Source organism: Bidens hawaiensis, unplaced genomic scaffold, assembly GCF_021521415.1.
Source record: "Bidens hawaiensis isolate Kalapana, Puna unplaced genomic scaffold, B.hawaiensis_p1.1 tig00002423_1, whole genome shotgun sequence".
NCBI lineage: Eukaryota > Viridiplantae > Streptophyta > Magnoliopsida > Asterales > Asteraceae > Bidens > Bidens hawaiensis.
In genome coordinates, this window is record NW_027491133.1 from 2,744,230 (window position 1) to 2,769,208 (window position 24,979).

Consider the following 24,979-nt stretch of genomic DNA (forward strand, 5'->3'; position numbering starts at 1 on the left):
TTTATGATAACTTCATGATGATTCTTTTTTTCTTATGTACTTTGTAATTTATTCGACACTATAAATCTTTATATTCATTTATTAAAATCAAAATATTATCTATCTAACCCCCCGGGTACTAGCCTAGTTTACAAATAAAGCAATATGGTGGTTTGAGAGAATATATGTCATGCCCCGACTTAGGGCTTATAATTGTGACCATGAGTTGGTACATGTTTTGTAAATATGTTAGAGTTTTATGGGTTAATTTTAGCGGAAGACTTTAGGTTTAAATAAAATATTAATCTACATTGAAAATTTACTCGGGACTTTAAACACCCGGGCATCGGTTACAAAATATTTGTTTGTATTGCAAGGATTTTCATTTATCAAAATCGAGCCATCTTGTATCGCGAGCTTCTATCTTTATGATAACTCCAATTCCTGCTATTGCTTGCTAATACTTAGTTACCTGCAATGGGTGGGAAAAATACATCAGCTATATGCTGACGAACACGTATGACTCTAAAAATATTTAATGTACAGTTACAATACATATAAGAAAAGTGTTCATTCCTGGGATTTGTACCACTACCCTACACACACAAAAGTGTTCCCCGAGCCACTAGCTCCTAGTGGAGAACTAATTATGACTGTTAGCCCACGGCCACATAGCCTTTGATTGTTTAGGCTAGACAATTGACTCTAAAAATACAGTTACAATACATATAAGAAAAGTGTTCATTCCTGGGATTTGTACCACTACCCTACACACACAAAAGTGTTCCCCGAGCCACTAGCTCCTAGTCGAGAACTAATTATGACTGTTAGCCCACGACCACATAGCCTTTGATTGTTTAGGCTAGACAATTATGTATGGATCCAGACACATATGTCATTAGTCTGAGTTGCACTTATTTTCTATCTTGTATTATAACGTTTTAGAAATCACGTAATCTCATATAAACGTTTGACTGTCTCTTTAAGATAACACCCTGTTCATCTTAAAGAGTATAAATATGTTTTAACTGTTTGTAAAGGTTTAACGTATCCATCTTTACCGTTGGCGTGCGTTTGAAAACCTACTTGATTGTGAATGAGAATGATATTAACCTATACATAAGTAGGTTCTTATAAAAATTTGGATGGTGTTTCTTGATGCTATTGCCCTTGAGCTTAACCTTGATAAAGTTTTCATCTTTGTCTTTGAATGAAAATACTTGTTTTAATGTGGCATTTGATATAGCATGCTTTGGCTTAATAGGTTCTAACTTGTTGATGAGTTTCTCCAGGTAAGTAAACGGGTCTCACGGTTGATTAGGATTTATAAAAATTACTTTCCTTTGGTAAGTTACTCACTACCAGTAATATCCCCCTTACAGTTACTACATGTTTGTCTAAATATAACTTTGTTAACATTACTTCGTCAAGAAGTAACGTTTTATGAAAACTCTTTATGAATGTTATAAATCTTTTCAAGGTTAAAGACCATAGTCTCATCTATACTTCTAAGCTATAACTTGAATATTAATGTTATATATTTTGACCACCGCTCTAAATTATTGCCCATAATTTATTTGATAGTAATAAAAAGGTTACATATATGATGGAAGAAATATACATCCACATTAATACAAAACCAATTTTAAATAAGGCACTAGAAGAATCATATAAGCAAATGCATTATACGATTCTCATAGTTCTCTATACTCCAAAGTTAGTTTTGCAGTAAACATGTTATATATGCTTCTACTTGTTGAACTCCATTACCCAGCATGTTGAGACAAAACACATCTTTTTCATCTCACGAAATCCAGCGAGTTTAGCCAAAGATTGAAACTCATCTTCGGTGCGCTCTTTTCCTCCAGTAGTGTGAGTCATCATGGTGAGATCCAAATCAGTGATCGCTCTCGTGAGATAGCTTGTATCAGGTATAAAGGGAATAATTTTTTCTACAATAATTACTTTCCCATCTCTAGGGAGAGTGTTGTAACACTTCTTTAGCAACTTCACACAATCATCATCACTCCAACCATGTAATATCCACTATATATATCATAGTTTATTTGTCAGTTAATATATTATATGTGTATGCAATTATGCATGAACCTGTGTGTAGAATTGCATACCTTCATGAAAATGGCATCACCTTTTGGAACATTTTGAAACGTATCTCCACCGACATGTTCTATACCTACACATGCATGTAATAAAATGGAAGTATTTCAAATAAGACTCAATTCAACTTAAATTATTACTGTCTAGATTCATATGAGCATACCGGGATAGAGTGGCGCCTGTTTTATCACTTGTGGCAAATCGAAATTAACGCCCTTAATGGTCGGGTACTGAGTTACTATCATATTGAGTGTGATTCCTAGACCACCACCAACATCAACTAGTGATTTGAGGTTGTTAAAACCATGGTAACACTTGAGCATATCCTTGACGAGGATAACAGATGTATCCACCATAGCCTTGTTGAAAATCGCATTTATTTTATCATCCAACGCTGTTTGTTTGAATCTGCCTGTTCCATGAAGCCTTTCAATTGGAGTACCACCTTCGAGCACTGAATCTTGAAGTTTAGACCTTAATTGGTCCATAAACGAAAAATTACACATATTATGCAAACCTTTATACACATACACAAGTAGACAACTTATTATTTTTATAATAACGCATATGCATAATACATATAAAATTACGCACAATTTGTAAAAGTTGGTATACCAATTTACCCTTTTGTCCTTTATGTTTATGTGCAAAATTGATGAAGTTTAAGCTATTTATGATCTCATCATTGATTTCTTAATCTAAATTTCATGGGTTAAGGATCCATTGATTATTAATAAAATAGCTACCAGGTGTCAAAGGACGAATGATCTTGGTTCATCTCCAGTAATGATCCTAAAGACGCCCCATCTTCGTTTGGGATAAAGTGTTTAGCAACGGGCGCAAGTCCATAAACTCTAACTGGCGTAGAATCGTGGACCTGTTGGCTGCAAGTGACGATGGAATTGCTTGCAAGTGACCGAAGCATACGGTCAAGCATACTAGGGGCGTTTGGGTTTGAGATTGACAAACGGCGTGCAATCTCTTGAGCCGAGAGTCGGGCATCTGGGCCCGCCTCGGCCATAGTCTCAAGAACCTTGAGCTTGATTGCATTCAACTACGCCTTTGGCAATGTGGCAGTGGAAATAAGTTGCATTGCGTGATTGAAGGTTTCCTCTTCAGAGTGTGACATGATTTTTGCTTTGGTAATTAATAACGACTTTGTGTTTGATCTCAAAGAAAGCTAGCTTCCTTTATATAAATAAATATAGAACTAGCCAGATGTTAGATGTATAATGAAACAAGTATTACTACAACTCTCCCACGTTGCATCAGATTTTCCAAGTGTTGATTTTCACCCGTACGTACGTATGAGGCTATTTGCCACTTCTCAAAAGAGTTGATGGTTAAATATATAGTATCATTTTTTAGCCCGCGTGCTACGCGGGTTTATTTAGAGTGTTTTTGTTTTAATATTAAATTGAATATATAATTTGTTATATTATATTAATTAATCTACATGGACTGTGGTTGTCGCTTTTAATGTTATTTTGATTATAGTTTTTTTTCGGTTGAAATGGGCTATATTTATTCTTGGGATGAAGTTTAATTTCAAGTATATTTAAAAGCGCATTGTTTTGTTCTCTCTCTCTATATATATAATTGTTATTTTATTTTGGTTGATGTTAATTTTATTTTTTGGACATAAGTTTGAGTAGATTTAATACATACATATTAGTGCGTTCATCACGGGTACGAAAGTGTGTTTAGAATTAAGACATTTGCAATGATTTTTTTTTTGTATTAAAAGAATTGTTATCTTTACTGTTTGCATGAATTTTGGTTTCGGATTTTTAGTTGGTTAACAATCTTGTAAAATTAAATATTACTATATGTCTCTATATGATTTCAAAAAACACTTTAAATGATAACATAATTTCATCGAGCAGCTAGCGAGAACCCAACAAATAGTTCTAGAAATCAAGATCCAAGTGAAATTGACTTACATGAACCATGCTTTCAAAAGGTTGATTCCAACAATTTAGAATTTTACATTTTTACTTGTGTTAAAAAGTTGTTCAACTGCTCTAGGAATCCCTCTAACATCCTCATGAAACTCTCCATTATGTATAAAAAGTATGTCAAACGGTTGAAATTGGACATGCATAACGTATATTAATTTATAAATACATACATAATGCATATAGTTTTACTTTGAAGTTAACAGGACAATATTTGACCTTAAAACTTCATATTGATTCTTTAAACATGAAAAGGAAAAACTAATAAGGACATTAGTGTTTAAAACGAACGACTGGATGTGAAATATGGCGTTAAATGCATGCAAATTATAAATCAGTTTTAACCTGCGATGCATTTAACCTCAAAAGTCAAAGTATTGTAATCTTTCCCACCTTCGCCTTTCATTATACAAGTTTTTCTTGTATCAGTTTGCCCATAAGCAAAATTGATCCAACTATAGCCCGCAAGAGCTTCTTTAATAATCGGGCTAACCACTTGATCATACATATAGTTCACTCACAGCAGCATATGCTAGAAACTTCAGAACTCTATCACCCGCAACCTCTTAATCGAAGAAACAAACAACCTGCCAACCACATGTCTAAAAGAAAAAGAAATACATCAAATTTGAATATGAAACATAAGTTTTCTATTCAATTTATTGATTTTTCAAATTACTTTAATGTGACAAATTTATTTAGTAGTTCTACTAACTGTTGTAACTACTATGACTTATGAACATAAGAATTATGTAAGTTGTCAAATTTACAAAAGATTTAGACTTCTCTTATAATTAAATAACTTACTTTGACAAAAATTGGTAGACCCACAAACATCGTTGGCTCTCACTGAGCATACACCTCACTTCATAGCTCTTGTACAATAAAATAAATATGGATTAAATCCATCAATCAATCGGTCAAATGGTATCCAATTGCAAAAAATCTGAAACAAACTAAAACACTTCACAGATCCTTACTAAACAATTCAAGAGGCTAGAAACCCAAATTTGACGTGTAAGTTTTGTTTTCTCAAAATTATGTAGTGCGATTGAGTGCAGAACAAAGATACGAACCAATTTAGGGTTTCAAAGAAGATGTCATGATTTGTGATTAAGGCGATTGATGATATCGAACGCACTAATAAAACACAACCCGAATAACATACCCGTCTAGATCAAGGAAGAACAAAGTGAATCATAATCGATAACGCTGTGTTCAGATCGACTGGAGAAGAAAGGAGGGAAGATAGAGAAAGGAACGGGCTGAAGATTTTATTAGGGTTTGAGATTTGAGATATGTGAAGAGGGTATGTGATATAACCCGTTTTGAGATATTCGGATCATCAAACCCGTAGGATAATACCCACGAAATTTAAGGAATGAATGAGAGTTCTCCATTCTTAAATCAAGCAATCTGGTATCTCTAGAGAGGGTGGGGAGCGATTTGAGAGCGACACGTAGGATTTTGTGGTAGACAATTATACAGATAGTTAGATAAGTTTATTATTATTATTATTATTATTATATAAAATAAATATCACATGATGGTGCACAAAAACACATTATTTGAGTATTTAGCCAACTCAATTGATTGTGTAAACAAATGATGCGTGTGGTGTGATGGTTGATCTTCTAGTTCTCAAGACTCTTCTGTTTACCTTCTTGTCGTGCATGTTTGAATCCAGCCTCTTTAGTTTTATGTGATGTTTTTTATTTTTTGTTTTTTTCTCTTAGGTGGGTCCAGTATAAATTAGGTCGTTCACGATAAAATTTTTGCATATTGTAATTAATTTCTCTCTTTATTTCCCTTCTAATATTTAATTTTTTAAAAATTCAGGTGATGTAACAAACGTAACCGATCAAATTCGTGTCGAGCACCACCATAACGCCTAGGTTTTACCGACTAGATAAACGTTGTTTTAAATATGTCGCCACTGCAACGCCCGGGTTTTAACGACCATATAAATGTCGTTTTAAACATGTTATGTTTTGTATTATAAACTATACGAGATTTTTAATTGTTTTAGTTCTAATATCGAATTGGTCCCCTTGGGGGCATTTGATTAGCCAATTAATATGTTTAAAACTTTTTTTTTATTTAAGACATTTTGTGTTTGACGATCTAGTATCTACATCGTTTGTAATGGCCCGTTCTCAACCGCAGCGCACAGTTTTGCCAATATTATCAATATTGACCGAATTCACGTATGTTCGCGGCCACAACGCGCGGGTTGTGTTTTTTTCTTTAATATTATTAATTTGTTGTAGAGTTAAGTGTCATTTTAGTACCTGGGGGTTGTTCAATCACGCAACTTTAGTATCATTTTTTATTTTTTTGCAAATGGCTAACTCACTTTTCTAAAACTTGCAAATTTAATACTTTTTTAACCCCGTCTATGTTTGTCCGTTAAGTCAGGGGCACTTTGGTAACTTTGTTATTTTATTTATTTTTCTTTTTTTAATCAAATCCACCTCCAAACCCTTTTATACTTTCCTAACCCTAAATTAAAATTCCAAATACTCTCATCATCCCCTTTTCTTCATCTACTACGACCAAACCAATATCCCTCTCCCCACCTCCATCTCTTTCACGCATCGCCACCAGTCAACATCTTCACCCCATCTTCATCCTGCATCGCCCCCGGCCACCATCATCACCGTCTACTCTCCTTTCCTAGTCCGGCAAGGAATCAAGCACTTCATGAACTCAAATCCAAATGATTTAAAAGCCTCACAAGTTTTCAACGAAAACCCAACGTCTTTATTTGAGTATTTAGCCAACTCAATTAATTGTGTAAACAAATGATGCATGTCATGTGATGGTTGATCTTGTAGTTCTCAAGACTCTTTTGTTTACCTTCTTTCCGTGCATGTTCGAATCCAGCCTCTTCAATTTTATGTGATGTTTTTTATTTTTTGTTTTTTTCTTATAGGTGAGTCCAGCATAAATTAGGTTGTTCATGATAAACATTTTTGAATATTGTAATTAATTTTCTCTCTTTATTTCCCTTTTAATATGTACTTTTTTTAAAAAAAAATTCAGGTGACGTAACAAACGTAACCGATCAAATTCACGTCGAGCACCCCATAATGCCTAGATTATATACCGACTAGATAAACGTTGTTTTAAATATGTCGCCACTGCAACGCTCCGGTTTTAACGACCGTATAAATGTCGTTTTAAACATGTTATTTTTTGTATTATAAACTATACGAGATTTTTTTAATTGTTTTAGTTCTAGTATCGAATTGGTCCCCTTGGCGGCAGGTGACGTAACAAACGTAACCGATCAAATTCACGTCGAGCACCACCATAATGCCTAGATTATATACCGACTAGATAAACGTTGTTTTAAATATGTCGCCACTGCAACGCCCCGGTTTTAACGACCGTATAAATGTCGTTTTAAACATGTTATTTTTTGTATTATAAACTATACGAGATTTTTTTAATTGTTTTAGTTCTAGTATCGAATTGGTCCCCTTGGCGGCATTTGATTAGCCAATTATTATGTTTAAAACTTTTTTTATTTAAGACATTTTATGTTTGACAATCTAGTATCTACATCGTTTGTAATGGCCCGTTCTCAACCGCAACGTGCAGTTTTGCCAATATTATCAATATTGACCGAATTCACGTATGTTCGCGGCCACAACGCGCGGGTTTTGTTTTTTCTTTAATATTATTACTTTGTTGTAGAGTTAAGTGTCATTTTAGTACATGTAGTTTGTTCAATTACGCAACTTTAGTATCATTTTTGAATCTTTTGCAAATGGCTACCTCACTTTTCTAAAACTTGCAAATTTAGTACATTTTTCTTTCGCCGTCTATGTTTGTCCGTTAAGTCAGGGGCACTTTGGTAACTTTGTTATTTTATTTATTTTTCTTTTTTTTAATCAAATCCACCTCCAAACCCTTTTATACTTTCCTAACCCTAAACTAAAATTCCAAATACCCTCATCATCCACTTTTCTTCAACTCCTACAACCAAATCAATACCCCTCTCTCCACCTCCATCTCTGCCATGTGTCACCACCCGTCATCATCCTCACCCCCATCTCCGTCCAGCATCGCCACCAGCCACCATCATCACCGTCTTCTCTAATTTCCGAGTCCGACAAGGAATCAAGAACTTGAACTCAGATCCAATTGATCTAAAAGCCTCACAAGTTTTCGTCGGGAAACCCAACTCCTTTTCACTGGCGATGTTTTCTAAGAAACGACAGCATCGGAAGCTTCAATGTTGTAAATTCCGACGAAGTTGTAAGCATATTTCTTCTAGTGCTCCATTTACAACCGCGTCCAATGGTGGTCGGAGAGCGGTGGTGCACGTGATTGTAAAAGTGACACTTTTAAATATATGGTATTGAATATATAAAAAGTTGATAATAAGAAGAAAAAATTACAAATTTTGTCCTTTTAAATTACATAAATTATGGAATGGGTCCTTTATCAAAAATAGTTTCACTCTTTGTCCTTTATTTGGATGTTTGCCATGGTTTTTGTCCTTTAAACTAACGCCCGTTAACTTATACCGTTAAACAGCCCCATGTGCATAAAATGTGATGGGCATAATAGTCTTTTCTTGTCACACCCTCAAAATCCACTAACGGAGTTTTACCGTCAGAGGGTGTGAACTAACAGGATCGGAATCATTAGTTATAATCAAACCATAAATAAAGTTTTCAAACCACGAAAACCTTTAAGTGTAAATAAATGCGGAAGCGTAAAACCTTTAACCAAAAGTTGCTTCACGCAGGACGACTTAAAAACCCAATAATAATAGTTTAAAACAAGTTTTCATAAACAGTAGCGTTCAAAGTAATGCATGATCCTATGCCGTGCGCCCGCATCGGCTACCTGAGAATAACATACTAAAAGTGTCAACACGGGGTTGGTGAGTTCACAAGTTTATATCAATAAAGCATTTACGTTTGCGTTTTGCGTTTACGTTTGCGTTTTGCGTTACCAGATAATGTTAAATCAATTATATATCTATAGGTAGCTAGCCTATAAAGCAAGTATTACTAAGTGTTCGACACCGAAGCTGACTGTTTATCATGTGCCTTGCCACCAGGTCTATCCCGACCATGGTAATGTATTAGCCAAAATTACACCCACTCGACCTCCAGTCGAGCTTAGCGTTGGGTGGGGTTTGTCAAACCCAGTAATACTATTCAACAGTGACTCGCTATTATCCAATACTAAACGGTTCGATGTGTGAAGGACTTCAGTTGTTTCGTTTGCCACTTAGCCTTTACAAGTGATATATAATCTAATAACAAAATCTAAAAGCGTTTCGGAGTATGTATTCTCCCTCAAGTGAAAAGCGTTTAAAAGAGTTAAAAGGGGAAACGTGAAACTCACTGTTTGCGAAGAATTCCAAAAACGAGTAAACCAAAGGATGTGCGGCATAGAAAAATCCTCACTAGCGTTCTAAAACAACAAATGAGATTTTCTAAGTGTTGGAACTATTATCGAGTCTCTAGACTCGGCACATAATACCTATGCATAGAATTCGTTTCGTGTTTCGTTTGTGAATTGTGTGTGTCTCAACAAACACATTCGTGATACGTTACATGTGTGAACAACTACTTACATATCATGTATTAATATTGTACATTACTAGCAATTATTCCCCGCAAGGGCAATTTGGTCAAAACATAACAATTATCTAGTACTTAGCACGTTTCATGTATTTTCACAAAGTTCAGCAGCTAGTTTCATCAAGACAGAATTCTACTTGAAAGATTACTCTATTCAACAGATCATAGCATCTCAATTAATTCACCAAAAATCGTCACAAAAGCATACATGAGTTAGGTTTCCAGAACATATTTTATTGTATTTTTATTCCTCATATATTTCTCACAATGATCAAAACATTACAGCAACTCACAGCAGTCAAAATCATGCGCAACAGAATGTTATTTGTTATTACCGTTAAATGAAAAATACAACTAATGCAAGACCAATTGGGTTAGGTTCTTAACTCAACAAGTTTGCTTCCAGAAGTGGAACCAACCCATTTGGTCTTGTAGTCCATGAGATATGATAATTACAAAACAACCTAACAGCAGGTCTCACAATTCAGATTTGCACTTCAGTTTTGTAAAATAATAAAAGTTAACCTTTACTCGTCCAAAAATTACAAACTTGGACTTTATAGAAACTAGACTCAGCATAGTACCCTGTAGTGTTAACAACCTCGACCAATTTCCACATAAACATTTAGTTACAGTTGTCTAAACATAACTTACAATCTGTCCAGTACCAGTTTTGACCTTTAATCACATTTAAATCGTTTGAGCAACCAAAACACCTCCAAAATAGGCGTGGTTGAGTTTTCTGGAAACTAGACTCAGAGTACTACCTCTTAGACTCATAAATAGCTCAGTTTGCTTTTATATTTAACAAGTTACATGTCGTTCAGGTTTAACAATCTCTGCTGTCAAAACTCAGCAATCCCAAACAATCGTCTAACATGCATCCTAAGCATACGACATATCTCCAACCATGTAATAAACATAATTAACCATAAAAATCAGTAGTAACCCTCTAGGGTTTACAAACAATCAATGATTTAACAATCTTTCACCGTTCAAAATCACATATGATCATCTAAATCAATAATCAACGCATAAACAAACATATAATCAACCCTAGTTCATCCTACTCATAATTTTTGTGACCTAGGGTTTTAGATTAACCCATTCAAGATCAAAATTAAACATGTATAATACATAGGATAGTTGTTTATACCTTCCTAGCACCTTAATCTTCAACCAAACTTGAAAAATCTTGTGTGTATGTGTGTGTTTGTTTTCGGCAGCCAAGAGAGGGAGAAGGGAGGGGGGCCGATCGGGATTAGAGAGAGTTAGGGTTTTGATTATTATTAAATAATAACATGTTACATCAAGGCCCCTCAACTTCTAATTATTACCTTTCTAGCCTAAAGTAACTTGTTTGCATCTTGAGTTAACGTTTTAAACAAATTTTATCAAATAGCACATAAGCCTAACACATAATTATCACATAATTATTGTTTGGATGTTTTCCATTTATTCACTAATGATTTGCGTCAACTCGTTTGCGTTTCGGTGCAATCCCGAAAGACTACACATGTAGTAATTGTCAAGCGTCATTTAAACCCTAGTTTAAATGTAATGAGGTGTGCGTTATAGATCAAGTGATCTTAAGTTTGAATTGACGGAGTTTGGATTAACGGAGTTAACCTGAAATTGACGAGTGTCACATTTCTCCTGTAATAAAAAAACTAAATAATACATATTTTTTAATATTGTTTGATTAAACCAATACATTATAGATCTAGATCTGAACATTAGAAACATAGCATTTTTTCATAACAATAATATGGATCTTGAAAGATCTAAATCAAATTCCTTATAAACTACAACAATCAGCACCGTTCAACAATCATCTTCTATCATGAACCTTCATCTCCATCTCCGGTCATATCCAAATCTTCAACTCGTTTATCCGGTGTAATAAATTGATCTCTGTTATGGCGGCTCGTTCAGGAGGGTAATGACGAACTGAAGTGCACGCCTGGATCTAGGGTTTGATAGTGATCGGAAAGGAGGTTATGTGGTGGTGTCCGGAAGGGAGGTGTGTGGTGGTGGCCGGAACTCAAGACGGAAGGTGTTGTCGGATGCGGACAATTGTCCGATTAGGGTTTCACCGGAGCCGGAGGAGAAACAACACCGGTTCAATGGCGGAGGCCGGAATCAGACCGGAGGCTGCCACGTGGCGGGAGGCCGGAGAGTTTGTTGCTCTTGACTTCGTAACTGTATTTGCCTTTCTCGACGGTGTTAGTTGGGTAGCCGAATACGAGTTCTTTGGGTTTGGGTTTGGGTTTGGAGCGGGTTATGGATCTGGAGGTTGTGAGTTTGGTGATGGAGTTTGAATTGCAGAGTACTGGTGACCGGTGAGGGTAAAATTGGAAAGTTTTGGTGGTGGGTTGGGGAAAGTGTGGTCGTGACGTACGAGAACGGGTGAGACTGAGTGGTGGATGATGGTCATGGTGTGGTTAGGGTTTTGGGTTCATGTGTTGGAGTGTGGTTTAAGGTCTGAGAATGAAATTGAAGATGGAATTGAGTCTGTTGTTGGTGTAATTAAGAGGTGAATAATGGAGTTTGAACTGAAGTAAAGGTTGAAGAACAAGAAGATGAAGAAGAAGCAGTGACTTGATTGTGGAAAGAGAAGGGTAGGGGAAAAGACTATTATGCCCATCACATTTTATGCACATGGGGCTATTTAACGGTATAAGTTAACGGGCGTTAGCTTAAAGGACAAAAACCATGGCAAACATCCAAATAAAGGATAAAGAGTGAAACTATTTTTGATAAAGGACCCATTCCATAATTTATGTAATTCAAAAGGACAAAATTTGTAATTTTTTCTAAAGGACAAAATGTGTAGGGAGAATTTCATATACCGTTACAACATTGAGAAATATCATATTTTATATTCTAAATTTGCACTTGTGCAGTGCTTTGTGATTGATGAAGCTAATAAAGTTTTAGAAACCAACTTTGAAGAAGAAATTAGCAGATAGTAAAAATCTTACTAAAGGTATGGTTTGTTGCAACTAGATTTCACGTGTTATTATATATTATTTAGTTCTATTAACTTGGTATGTTATTTGCAGTTTTTTTTCATAATTTTTGATACATCAATGAAAAGGATTGATAGATTCAGTGATCAGACTGAGGTTGCAAAACAGTTGGTTAATGAAGAAATCAGTGAGGTATGTGTATATATTCAGGACAAAGAACTGTCAATGTGAAATATGTTTTTTGCATGGTGATGGGAAAATTTGAAGGCAAAAGCCTCTTCTATGTGTGCCTTTGATAATAGGTTTCAAAGTTTGTTTTTTTTTATCATGTGATTCTTTTGCTATTTTGGGTTGTCCCACAAGAAAACATATCATAACGAATTATTTAAGGTGGGCCAAAGGGGTTACGTTTGACTCAATAGTATTAGAATATCAATTCTAATTAATAGAACTTTTTAAAAGGATTTTTTTTCTCTTTTTTTTTTAATCATGTTTGAAATGGGTTTAAAGGGATAATACGATTTTGGATAATCAGAATAAGATACCCATGTGTTAAAAAACAGAGTTTAAACTTGGTATGATCTGTCCTAAACGGACCAAATATTGGATGGGTTAAATAGGTTAAAAGTTGCATGGCAAAAGTACATTTGAATACATACAACCTAAGATTATATACAAAGTGAAAACGACCATTATTGTCACAGTTATTCTTCAAACTAAAAGTTTAAAGGTTTGAGGAAAATATACTAATTGAAATTCATATATGCACATTTGCAGCCTCGGTTTGGTTTAAAGATTTTTCTCAGTTGAAACTGAAACCGAACCGGGTTCAGGTGGTTCCAATAGGCTACTAAGTTCTAAATCAGTTCGCTATTTTCGGTTTAGACTGTATAACTTAACTTTATATTTTTGATCGTTTATTGTTTTACAACGATTTGTTATTGAATTGAATTGGTTAATTAAGATTGTGCCAAATGACAAAACGAAATAATCATCAATGTTATTTTATTTGAATCAAATTTGGATTTTTAAAACCGAAAACCAGATAACAAATTTGTTTTGTGTTTAAAACCAAACAAAAAAAACAAATATCTAATCCAATAACCATGATTTGAATGTTTTTTTTTATATGGGAAATTTTTAGGTCACTAAATGACTTTAAAAAGCTTGAAGTTTCTACGGTGATGATTCAAAGTGTTTATTCTATGGCTATGATACTCTAAAATGGAGAATGTTTCTGATCCCTCACACATCGATTTTTCCCATCATAAGGTGAACAAACTCAAGTCCAAATCTTTGTGTATATTTAGCTCAGTGTTTTTTTTTTATTTTCCTTCTTTTTTTCCCCGTATCCCGCTCGTCTAAAGAATCAAAAGTATACGAAAGATTACGGGCATTTTCTTAATATATTTAGCCAATTGAATGTCAACCTTCCGTTCGTAGAAGTCCTTCATCATATTCCTAAATGCGCCAAATTTTTGAAAGACCTTCTTAAAAGAAAGGATAAGTTGGAGGAGCTGTCGACTGTACCGCTTAATGGAGAGTGTTCTGCAGTAGTTACCAATAAAGTACCTGAGAAATTGCCCGACCCCGGTGTTTTTACCATTCCATGTCTTTTCGGAAGTGATACGACGTGTCAAGCATTAGCCGATCTAGGAGCTAGTATAAACCTCATGCCATATTCTTTATATGAAAAGCTAGACCTAGGAGAGCTCACCCCCACGCGTATGACATTGTCTTTAGCCGATCGTTCCGAAGTATCCGAGGGGTGTTATAGAGAATTTGCTCGTTAAGGTAGATAATTTGGTTTTCCCCGTAGATTTCGTTGTTTTAGATATGGAGGCCGACGAGAGAGTTCCTATTATTTTAGGTCGTCCATTCTTACGTACTACTAGGGCGGTCATTGACGTGTTTGAAGGTAAGATCACTCTTAGAGCCGGTGATGATAGTGCCACCTATTTGGCTAAGTCCATGAGACATCCGAGTGGTCAAGACGGTCTCATTGATCCATGTCACCCAGTTTACTCGATAGAATCATTTATCTCGGGCATGGATAGTCTTGATTGTTCCCGTTCTGTAAGTTTAAGTGTGGGGAAGGAGCGAGCGGTTTCGAGCTCTCGGGTAAAGGTGAAGTATGTTGGAGAAAGAGGTGTTGGAAAGCGTAAGATTGAGAAGGTTCGTGGTGTTAAAAAGAAGAAGACAAAGATTGATGAATGGTCGGATCGTGATTCGATATCTTCGAGGGCATTGGAGTTCTACCAAGGTGGAGGAAGCTCCACTCGGTCCGCAACGTGATTCGCATAGCATGGGTTCTTGAGTGAAAACTCAAGTGTAGAGTTTGTAGATTTTTCTTTATTTTAATTTCTACTTTCTTAGTTTCGTTGAGTCATCGAGTCGCTAACGTAGTCTTTTGTAGTACTTCTTTGTTTTGGTGTTTTTGAGTTTTGCTAGGTAAAAGAGAGACTGTATGAGCTAGAGATGATCCCCAATGAAGACTTTAATGAAAAAGACAAGTGTGGGGATGGAGTAGCAGTGGAGTCGTATACTTCATGCTTATTTATTTGCTCCTGATTATTATATTTTATATATTTATTGGTGAAATACTTTAATTGCATAATATCTATCGTTATGATAAGATACAGTTTTTAGACATGTTTATTTGTTTTGTTTGGCCGCTTACGTTCGTGAGAGAAGGAGTCATCATTTGCTGAGCACATTCGTAGTTGGAGGGCATTTATGGAAGAAGACTTTGGCATCATATTTCATTCGCATATTACCAGCTAAGTCTTTTCCATTATCTAGCTTGTTAACCTTTTATTTTGCTTTTGTTTTTAATTTTAGATTTTTAGTTTTTTGTAGTCCGACTTTATTTTATTTTTGTTTTAAGTCGTCCGTATCCTTGCATTGAGGACAATGCAAAATTAAGTGTGGGGATAGGATATTTGAGTCGTAGTTTAAATTTAAAAAAGAAAAAAAATAAAAAAATTGAAACAAAAAATTGAAAAATGTTTTAAAAATGTCCATTGAATCTAGTTTTTTTGCGTAAAAGTAGGAGATGATGATATTTATCGGGAAATCGGTTTTTCAAACTACTAATAATATGAGATAAATAAAAGAAAACGCACTTAACTTGGGATGTGTCGGTAGGCTCAGCCTTGAAAATGAAAGGGAAATTTGATAAAATGGTTAAAACCGAAATCTTTTGTGGGTAAAGCGTTTTGTCCGTGGAAGATAAGTAATGAAAGGTCGGGCCATACTCAAGCCTCAATTATTGGTATGAAAAGTGGAAATATTGTGAAATTTTAAAATCTGAATACGTTATTATATGAAGCTTGGGTAGGTTTAACGTTAGAGTATGCCGTGTAACCTGTGATATAAATCTTAAACTGCTAATTTTGTGTTTTACACCTCACTGGCGTATGGTTTTATAACCTTAAATCTTGTATTGATGGGATGTTTCGGCTCCGGAGACCATGGGTTTGTATGCAATATATTCATCTGGGTATTCACAATTCCTAAGTGGGGTTGTGGATATTTAAAATAAAGCTAAAAAGAGCAAACCCTTATAAGTCTATAAACCATGATCACAAAAGTACAAAAGTACAAATTCACTACAGACTTGATCATCCACGCTGTTAGCCATGTGGGGTCCTCTTGCTCGCGTCTCATTACCATTAAGAAACGGACCACAAGGGACACGCTACATGTAAGCCTTACAGATGAAATTTTGCATGCTCACCTATGGTGATGGATTTGGGGTATTGCTTGATAACGGAGGTATGTCATGTTGTGGGGAGCACTAGCTATTAATTAATTGAACCTTAATCGTATCTAATGGCTGCTTGGTAGACTTTGATGCTTAAGCTTAGGTGGATAAACAATACCCTTGATCGTCTTAACTATTCATGAAAAAAATAGAGCAACAAAAGTTTTAATTCTGCTAATTTTGAGGTTTATGTCAAGTTGGGGTGGTCTGGTCCGGTAAAAGCTAAAAATAAGCGGGTCTTAATTGTGTAAACCACTGAGTACTAATTGTCGGATCTTATTTGTCCCGGTAAAGATTAAGGCATGGGTTTAAGTGGACAACAATATCGGTGATCGCGGTTTTTGCGTTTTCTAAGCTTTAAAATTAACCTATATGTTTGTAAGACTGTATTTTCCGATTCTGATCCAACTGCATAAGACTTTTTCAGGAACGAAAAAAGAGTAAGTGTGGGGATATTTGATATACATCTATTTATACATCTCGTATCCCGTGTAAAGTTGTGTTTCTTTAATGTTTTGAGTTCGGTTTGATTCGTGTTTAGGATTGTTTTTAATAATGATTCTAGGCTAGACTTCATGTCTACCTAGGTTTGATGAACATGTTTGATGCATGATTCTTGCTTTGGACTAATGTTTTGATTATGGTTTCGTTATTTTAATAGTAAAAGACTTGATTTTGCTTTCATGATGCATATGAATGTTTATTATCTTGATTGATTGTTAATTATAGTTTCACATAAATCTTTTATCTCTTGATTGTGTTCTTTAGATTTAGGGTTTATGTTTAATCATTACTTGGTGTTTTGATTATTGTGATTGAATGGGCCCATTAGATCATAGAAGCTAGTTGATAGTTGGTTAGGGTTTTGAATGTTCTGCTAAATTCCAATAGCTGTAAGGTGAGGAGTTGTTCATGTTTCTTGGTCAATCGCATGCTAGGATAGATTAGTGACAATATTTTTGTTTATTGTGTTGATCCTTGTTCATGATATAGTGTTTAGCTTATCAAGTTATCTAGGGTTTAGTGTTTCGTGAGATTACTTGCCTTAGATACTATTAATTAACCATATTTGATAACCGTGAGGAAATTAATATTACTGATTGCTTAATAATCTAATCATTGTTCTTTAGGATTTCGTTTGATTCAGTCAAGGGTCCTTTAGGGTTTGTTAGATGAATATGTTCATAAATCAGTTTCCATATCATGTTATTTGTCCATTGCTTGATGATTGTTGATACATGGGATTCTTACCTAGGTAGATTCCTTCTCTGATTGGTTTCGATCTTGTGATTAATTGCTTGTTTTATAGTTTACTTGTTTGTTTGCTTTCTTAGTTTAAATCTTAGTTTAAAAACCCCCTTTAAACATCAATAATAAATAGTCGTGTCGTAAGTCGAGTCTAATTAGTTAATTAACGTAATTTATTTATAGAGTCATGTGGGTTCAATATTCCGGACTTACTTAGCTTTAGTACAATTGACCGGTTCACTTGCTGGTGTTTTGTGTAGTTGAGTCTTAAGTCTAGTTCTTATTACTTGTTTAGTTTAGTTAATATTTAATTGACTGTTTCTAGCACATCACAGCTCAAGTAGGGTCGGGTCCGGTTCGGGTGTGCCGAATCGAGTCCGGTACCAGGTTTTTTTCACAACTTTACCAACATTAACTAACAGAATGTATGACCTTCACATACACATTGTACAGGTTCAAGATGGAGTTAATGGAAATGATATTAATGTCCTTAAGAATGATGTGAAGAGAATGAGTCTATGAATTTGTAGCTCCAAACTAACCACGGAGGCAGATGAAAGTCATGAGACCACTTGATGATTATCTAACACTGAAAATTTTCTCAAGAATCACGCTACTACTAAAATAGAGGACTCGCCCGTGGAGATAGCAACATTGGTTGACTTAATTGATCTGCTTTATTATAAGCAAATTTCTCTTTTTCGTTTTTGTTTTACATGTACCCAGTTGTCGTTATCCCACGTTCTACCAGTTTTTCACAGTTTTGTGTCAGATCCTTTAAACTTTGTGATCAAAATAGTTTTAGATAAACTTGTAACAACGCGAAAATTTCGAAGTTCAAAGTGTCAACTTTCCTAAGTCTAGGGACTAAAATTGCCAAATTCCAAAGTTGAGGGTCTAATTTGTAAAATCTGATTTCCCTGACCCATCGCGGTACGCGACAGGTCAGAAGAGACTCCCATCGCGGTACGCGATGGGGAGTCTAACACAGTGTGACACGTGTGCCACGTGGCACACGGTGGCACTATGTGCTACCACGTCTCCACGTGGCAACGCCTGCTGCCACGTGTTGCCACGTGGAGCGGTGGCTGCCACATGTCGACACGTGCAGACCTACCCTCTGCGTCATCAATCCTACGTCGCGGTACGCGATGGGGTGCCCAGAAAGCCGGGCGCGGTACGCGATGGGACCCAAGATTTGGTTTATAAATAGCGGCCATGGACAGCTCATTTTTGCACACCAACATTGCTCTCACATCTCACTACTCTCTCTCTAGCCTTACCTCGATAAGCGTGCCATAATCCATCATTAAGCGTGTCCCGAACCATTCGTTTATGTACCAACGTTTCCTTGGAATTCGTGCCACCCGCCACTCACATTCGAGCAAAGGTGTTGTTATAATGGCAAAAGATCTCGTAAAGCGTGTCGACGAGTATTAAAGATTTGGCGTTCCTCGATTCGAGAAGATTGAAGCGGCGTTGGAGTGCTGCTCAAGTCCCTAGGGTGTCTATACGCCATTAAGGTTAGGCGTAATGATGAATTCAATAAAATTTAATATTATATTCAAGGCTTAAGCCTTAAGTCGATGTTATACTCGATACATCGGTAAAAGAAAAGAAAGATAACATAACAATGATATGAATAAAAGAATAAATATTTAATGTTGTGATAACATATATATGTGTGTAAGTATATATGTAAATATTCTTTGTTATGAAATTATTATTTAATGAATAAGAGTATTCATAAATAATAAAAGAAAAGATTACGTTTCTTGGAGAAGAAGAAACGTCGGGTTTTTATTATAAACTAAAGGTTTATTAACTTACTTTTAAACTAAAGGTTTTCAAGTAAACAAGAATTGAACTAAATGTTCAATCGAGGATTGAGATATAAGACTAAAGGTCTTAACCCGGATCGTGTATCCGACTAACAAATATTTATACTCGTACTATAGTTGCGAGATAAAGAAAGGGAAAGACCCTTGGACGGTGAGTGAAGTCGATCCTGAAGAGACAAGGTGAATACGCCCCCAAACTTTTACTTATTTAAAAATGAGACAAACGTGTTATTTGAAATTGTTTACAAGGAACTATGTGTTCCTAAAACCGTTATAAATAAAGGGTATAAACCTAGCCCTCAGGCTGTGGTATACGTATGTCTGGATTCTTACATAGGTGGTACTATGCGATGTATGGGCATGATCGCACCACCCTTGGTCGTAGGACGCTCTCCTGCAGGGAGTACAACCTTATGTGTATATTTACGGGTACTTAACTAAGTCGAACGTTGCGGTGTTTGCTGAGGTGACCTAGCGTAGAGGCTCATATTTATAATGTGTTATTTGACTTTGTTATTCCTAAGCCACGTTGGGCCGAGGCAGGCGTAGTCTCGAGGGGTAATAAACTAAAAGAAATATTTTTGCGTCAGCGTGTTCACCAGCATTCGTTGCTGACGTATTTTCTTACATTTTGCAGGTGAACAAAGTTAGAGCTTGGCATAGCGAAGTACTATGATATTCGATGGCTCGGATTCTTTTTGTGAACTTAATGTTTTAAAGTGGTGGTTTTGTAAATATAAACAAATAATCTTTTGTTAACTTAAACGGATGTTTATAATTCCGTCTTTTGAATATATATAAATGTTACATTTTCGATCCTTAAAGTTATATGAGACTTCCGCAAACTAACGCAACTCTGATTTATTTACAAACACGATACCAAGTTATGTGTCGCACTCCTAGGCCCTGGAAGGGGGTGTGACAAAACTCCTTAGTTTGACTCCAAATCGTCTAACATGCTCTTCTCAAATGACCCATTTAAAATTGTTAGAATCAGAATTCTCCTTGTATGTAATCTGAACACAAAATGTAACTTGGTGAAACAAATTGTGGCCCGAAATCTGACTTGTAATTAGTTGTTAACTGCCGAAAACAATCCAAATCTGAACCCATCTCTAGCAGCAAATAAAACTTGTGTTTATGACCAAAATAACCTTTTTACAGCAAACTATGACCTCTTTAGTTTGCATTGTTGAACTAGCACGTAATAGTATTTTTACCCAACTACAATCAGCTCTAAATGACCTGGAATTAATCTGACCCGGTACTCAACTAGCTAAGTTAGCAAACAATCTAATTAACTTAACTCAGCAATGCGACTTTGACTTTTCTTAGTCAAACTTCACAGATGTAGCCATCAACATTGGCCAGGATACCTATTGTGGGTTTTCTCGTGAGAGTGTAGTGGAGATGACGGATTGATTAGTGGCCTGTCATTGATACAAATGGTCGAAAAGAAAACTAACGTAATAAAAATACAATACAACATGAGATGATTGATAAACTAACAAAACACGAGCACCGCATTGCAAATTGTCGCCCCCGCGGCATCGCGCGGGTTGCTACTAGTATGTATAATATGTACATATATGTACATACATGTTTTTATACATATATGTACAATTTAAGATAAATGATAATGTACATATGTGTACAATATTGAGTTTTTTTATGAAACCGGAATGAAATATAAGAATTTTGATTTTTTTACTTTTTAAAAATTTTTGTTTTTTTTGTTTTTTATAACTTTTTTAATTTTTTTTAGAGGTTTTTTTTGTGGCTCGAAATGGTTCTCAAAATGTGTTAGTAGGGGTAAACTTGTCTTTTAAACATAATCCATTCAACTTACAAGTTTGGCCCCTCATCTTTAACCATATTATGTTTTTAATTTAAGTTTTAAACCAACTTCCCACCCATTATTTTTTAACGACTATAACATTTTCATACGTTAATATTTTTATAAAAAAATTACACCATAAAAATGAAAATTGTATACTCCTTAAATTGAATATGATATTCTTATAAATTTTTTCAATTTAAATAAATTAATATGTTACGTAGGGGCTTTCAATGTCGGTTTTTAAGTTAAACTTGTGAGCCCCATCGTTAGTACCGATTTTTGTCGTCCAAAACCAAACCGAACCATCGAAAGTTGAAACCGAGTCATTACTAACAGTCTAGTTCCAGTTTGGTTTCACAGTTTAAACTTTAATAATAAATTTAGTTTAAAATGATTATTAATTTAACTGTACCACCAATTTTAACTTAACACTAATATAATATGATACCTGAGATGATCATAAATAAAGAATGAAATTTTTAGCCACATAAATGGTAAACATTAATGAAAGACCTAGGATGCGTAATAATAACAAATATTACAAAAAAAAAAAAATTCATACCGCAGTTAGGTTAATTTATAGTTCTAATAGCCAAGTTATTTGTATTATAAAGATTATGGTCAACTACATTTTAACTATATCTAATATATATAACAAAACACATCTAATAATTAATAATAAAAAAAAGATTAAAATGCATTCAACATTTACAGTCTGGTCTGGTTTCATATGACCGGTTTTCAGTATGAACCGTGAACCAACCGTTCACTACGTTTTGAAAATTTTGAAACCGACCAACTAACCAAAAGTAAAAAAAGAAGAAGAAGAAGAAGAAGAAGCCAAACCAATTACTGGTTTAAACAATTTCAAGGTTTTAACCGAGCCATAAACATTCATATATGTTACGTGATTAATAAGGTCTGCGCTCAAACACCTGCGGCATCATGTGGGCACCCGTCTAGTATATATATGTATACAATTTGAAAATTGAGAACTTTGAGAACCATTTTGGACCACTAAAAACCTCTAAAAAAATATTTTAAAAAAACCATAAAGCAAAAAATAACAACAATTTTTAAAGAGTAAAAAAATCAAAATTCTTATATTTCATTCTGGTTTCATAAAAAAGATATAAAAAAAACTTCGTATTATACACATGTGTATAATTTCATTTAATCTCTAGTTACGTAATGTACACATATGTACATTATCATATACCTTAAATTGTACATATGTGTATAAAAAACATGTATAAAATTTAAAAAATAAGTATTATACATATGTGTATAATTTTGTTAAACCGATATTTTTCTCATTTTTTTATTTTTTATAAAACCGGGATAAAAAATAATTTCTTTTTGTTTTTTTACTTTTTTTTATTTTCGAGATTTTTTTTGTTTTATATTTTTTTTATGTTTTTGTTAAAAAGAATGTTTTTTGTGGTCTAAAATGGTTTTCAAAATTCTCAATTTCAAAATAATTCTCACATGATCCTAATCATATATATATATATATATTGAAAACATAAACTTATAAAATTTGATTTAATCTTTACAGTCTTATAGTTATTGGGTCAAAAAAATTTTTTATCCATAATCTACACTAGCAAAAGTATCTGCGCGTTGCTACGGGTACGCACAAGTTATCTCATCGTATTGATTTGTCGTGTTTGGTTGGCGTGTAATGGTCTATTAGTGTGAGCGCGCCGACACATGTAATGGTCTTAAATTGAACGATTGAATAAAAATCATTCGTCTTGTATCATGGTATAGGATTTAATATTGTATCACATCTCTATAAATCCACCTCTTGTATCATAGTATATAATTTAAGATTTTATCACATCTCTATAAATCCATACACAACAATTTGTACTACATACATAATTCAAAAACAAATATACATGATTGTCGCAACAATTACAAAATAATTTTAATATTTTCCGTGAACCTAATATCCTTAGTAAAAAGGATTAAGATTGCCTTAACAATCTCAAGGAAATCTGCTTTAAGATTATAGGAATATGAGTCACTTTTTATTAAAAAAATAAAATAATAAAGTTAACACTAACGATACTCTCGTTAGTAATGAGATATAAGTAGTACAAATTCCGTAATACAAAATAAAAATAAACAATGAAAAATATAATAAATATGTTAATTGATTCAACTAAATAACTTCATATGATAAAGTCTTCAACTTGGTATTCATCAAGATCTTCTTGTAATCTCCCCTGACATAAACTTAAAAATAAAATTTCCTATTTTACCATGATAACGACTTTTAGTAGTCTCTTTGGCTGCAAAAATGAACAAAACAAAAGGTTGACGATTGTGATTGAAGCACATGTTCAACACGTTTCACTTAAAAAAGATTTCACGCCTCTACTGAGACAACACATCTGTTTCCCAGTATACAACAGCCGAAGCAATATGTACTACCAGAAAAGGCTACGCGCCCGAGGTTACATCGGATACTTTAGTTAGTTTAGAGAGTTTTTTGTCTCTAATATTTCTTGAAAAAGAAATGTACAAAGGCTTCTTCTTAATGATCATCATTTTTTGTTCCAAGACTTCTCTTCTTCAATTTAGGCAAATTTATACAAGAGACATGGATGAGTGAAAAGTCTCACTTAATGTGAGACATAAACTCTAATAAAACTCATCAAATGACATAAATAAAACTCCACTCAAGAGTTATTTTTAATTCACCATATTAAGAGTTTTATTAATAACTAGGTTATAGCCCGCGTGACACGCGGGTGGAATAACATGTCACTAAACATAATCAACTTAAACATCAATTTAAACAAACATATATTTCTTTAACTATTAAAACTTGATAGATTTACATTGTCACTAAACACATCACCATACCAACCAAAAATTAATAGATTTACATTGTCTTAATATTAAAACTTTCAAATTACAAGAAGTTAATTTGAGCATAACAACCATTACACATCAACAAAATAACTCATAATGTTCTTTGCTATTAAATCATCATCAACATCTTGAAAACTTCAACCAAAAGAAAATCACTTTTCCTAACACACCTGAAAATTGTTACAACACAATAGCAGATTATATAAAATATAAACCACACAAAACAACATGTATAATAATTAGTAACATATAAACATTACTAAAGTTTTTATATGGAACCAATAAATCTTAACTTCCAAATTATAGTTATTAGAAAGTGTAAAGAGGTGTTGACCATCTACTACTTATATTAAATCTAACAACAATATCTAAAGAATATATATTGAAAATGTATATTTAGAATGGTTTACTATATTTAAGGTTAATCAAAATCAGTTAACAAAGACAATAATAAGTTGCTTAATTTAAAAATGAAATAATAATAAGAATTATATATAAACATTAAACTCTCTCCTTAATTATCGTTTTTATAGTCAAACATTATAATATATTTGAATTTCAAATTAGTGTAAAATAAAATATTAACATTTTTAGAAACTTCTAGAATATATTATATTTGGAAAAATAAAAGATTAATCATAAAACAAAGTATATTTAGAATCTATGATTATATACTATTATATAATTCTATGTAATATTATATAATTTCAGATCACGAATAAACACCTTAACAATCTTTTCTCATATAACAATATCTAGATA

The 24,979-nt window shown here is 34.0% G+C and overlaps 1 pseudogene across 1 annotated transcript; it reads right to left on the reverse strand.

Moving 5' to 3' along the window:
* Positions 1 to 1,531: 1,531 nt before the first annotated feature.
* LOC143619248 (caffeic acid 3-O-methyltransferase-like) lies at positions 1,532 to 4,563 on the reverse strand (annotated as a pseudogene). Its single transcript, XR_013151158.1, has 5 exons — positions 4,401 to 4,563; positions 2,844 to 3,234; positions 2,261 to 2,571; positions 2,109 to 2,173; positions 1,532 to 2,025 (listed from the first exon to the last, which is right to left on the reverse strand). The product of XR_013151158.1 is annotated as a caffeic acid 3-O-methyltransferase-like (transcript).
* Positions 4,564 to 24,979: the final 20,416 nt, after the last annotated feature.